The following is a 2,707-nucleotide window of genomic DNA, read 5'->3' on the forward strand; positions in this document are numbered from 1 at the left end:
CTCCCCTAAAATGATCGTCTATATCCTTTCCGCAATCCCCCCCCCCCCCCATTGACATACGCTTTCAGAAAAATTGGGGTATGCGCCTTTTTGAGGACCCAGTCCGACCCTGGTTGGTTAATGTTTAATTACAACTTTTATGCCAAACAATCCTTTACTTCCGGCCCAGACCTATAACTTTCAGGTTCCGCTACAAATATCAACATGTCCTATATGTTTTATGAACTCGTATCTGAGATCTTGATCTGAGATGCCGTTCAAAGTCGCTAAATTTGAATAGGATTAAAACTTTTTTTCAGCACAAATTCAAAGTTCACCGTTAGAACAGAAAATATCATACTGTTACTTCACGGCTTTTACAAGATGAATCCCAGAGGTCAGACCAAATGATTTATTTTAGTTACAATTATTTAAATTTAATTTAACTTAGTTCAAGAAAATTGCCGTTCGTGAGACCACATTCTTAAGAATGACCCAGGGGTGCTTGTGATCCAAAATTTTCGAAAATCATGGGTTGCCGTTTCCGAAAATTTAGAGGTAACAACACATTTCAAAATTAAAAAAATATTTAAAAAAAAAATGAAAAAAAAAAAAAAACAATAAATAGTTATTTTAAAGATTTTTGTATGCAAATTTGAATTTTTTTGCGGGGGGAGGGAGTTTTCAACTAGCAACAGTCACGCCTCGGTAGAACCTCATTATCTATGAGACTGCCTCTGCGCAAAGCTAAACGGTCGGGGAGGGGGGGGGGGCTTCCTCAAAGTTTCCGAAAATTTCAGACCGTCTAAATGTTACTTGAGTCCACCATGACCCTCCCCCAAAAGGAAATCCTGTATCCGCACCTGCTTTTCGTCTAGTTGCATTACAGAATTGTTATTTTGATTATTTTTTTTTCTTAATTAAATGTTTTATGTTTTTTTTTTTTTTTTTTTTTTTTTTTTTTTTTTTTTTTTTTTTTGTTACAGACCCCCAACCAATCGCGCCGGGAAAATAATTTTTTAACATTAGTGCAGGGAATTTAATTTCAAATATGAGGGCCGAAAAAATTTGAAGATTTTGGTTTTTTTTTACGAACTTTTGAAATAACCCTTTATTTTGCGTTTTTTCCTGTGTTTAATTTTTTTCTAAACCTATCCCTCAAAAAGTATGGGAATTTCTTTCTGAAAATTTAGTATGTAGTAGTCAAAACATTTATCCCTCTTCAGAAGAAGAAAGTTTTCAAATATACGCGATAGCTATTTTTTTTTTTTTTTTTTTCAATTTTTTATTGAAACTTCGAAAAAAAACCTTTATTTTTCGCTTTTTTTTTTTTTTTTTTTTTTGCGTTTAAATCTTTATAAACCCATCCCACAAAAGATGCGAGATTTCTTTCAGAAAATTTAATATGTAGTAGTAAAAACATTTCACCTTCTTAAGAATTTTTTTCCAAAAATATGCAATTGCTCATTTTTTACAATTTTTTAAAACACATCGTATCTTCCAGCAATGGCCCACGGGGAATAAACTTTCTTCCTTTCACAACCTAGCTGTGACGTCATAATAGTGCGAAAAGGTTCCTTCCAATTGCAGTGACGTCCTGCCTAGATTTCGATTCGATATTGAGTAATTGAATCTAATTCGCTGCAACGTTTCTTTCTTTTTTTTGCTTTTTTTTTTTTTTTGCTTTTGCTAACGGTAGAACTTGCTTTTTATTTACTTCTTTTAACTTAGGAATGCTTTCTTTTTTGAATCATCCCTCCCCCGCCGGACGTTTCGCTGTATCATTTTACGTTACATATTTGCGTAATTAAGTTAATTAAAATATCGAGGGTTTTTTTTTTTTTTTTTGTCAAACGCTACTTCTTGCACACTACGGGAAACAAGGAGGGGGTTTTTTTTGCGCTATTTAATTAAATGAATTAAGCTCCTAATAGCACCATTTACAAAATATAAAAAAATCACGCTTTATACTATGATGTTTTTGGACACCATTTTTCCCAACTTTGAAATGTCTGGCTGCGCAAGGCCAGCGTGCGAAGTGTCGGGCATTTTAAGGCGTAACTCCCAGTAGTACCCCTTACGAAACATAAAAAAATCACGCTTTATACTATGATGTTTTTGGACACGATTTTTCCCAACTTTGGAGTGTCTGGCTGCGCAAGGCCAGCGTGAGAAGTGCCTGGCATTGTAAGGCATAACTCCTAGTAGCACCCCTTACAAAATATAAAAAAATCACGCTTTATACTATGATGTTTTTGGACACGATTTTTCCCAACTTTGATGTGTCTGGCTGCACAAGGCCAGCGTGCGAAGTGTCTGGCATTGTAAGGCGCAACTCCTAGTAGCACCCCTTACAATATATAAAAAAATCGCGCTTTATACTATGATGTTTTTGTGCACCATTTTTTCCCTGCTTTGAAGTGTCTGGCTGCGCAAAGCCAGCGTGCTAAGTGTCTGGCTTTGTAAGGTTTAACTCGTAATAGTACCCCTAATAAAATATTAAAAAATCACGCGTTATACTATGATGTTTTTGTTCACCATTTTTTCGCGCCTTTGCTACCTCTTGCCCGCCAAAGCCAGCGCGAGTCAGCTTAACTAATAGCGAACCCTTCATACCTGCTCCAGTGCGCTTACGCAGGAAAATTTTGGGCCTTTATACTATGACGTATGTCTGGCTATCATGGGCTCTTGGACTATTCTTCATACCTGCCAAAAAATTTTACCACAT

General features: G+C 35.8%; 1 pseudogene; it reads right to left on the reverse strand.

The window, feature by feature from the left end:
- Positions 1-567: 567 nt before the first annotated feature.
- Positions 568-728, reverse strand: LOC129217848 (U4 spliceosomal RNA; annotated as a pseudogene).
- Between the last annotated feature and the right edge of the window lie 1,979 nt (positions 729-2,707).

Source organism: Uloborus diversus, chromosome 2 (genome assembly GCF_026930045.1).
Source record: "Uloborus diversus isolate 005 chromosome 2, Udiv.v.3.1, whole genome shotgun sequence".
Taxonomy (NCBI): Eukaryota; Metazoa; Arthropoda; class Arachnida; order Araneae; family Uloboridae; genus Uloborus; species Uloborus diversus.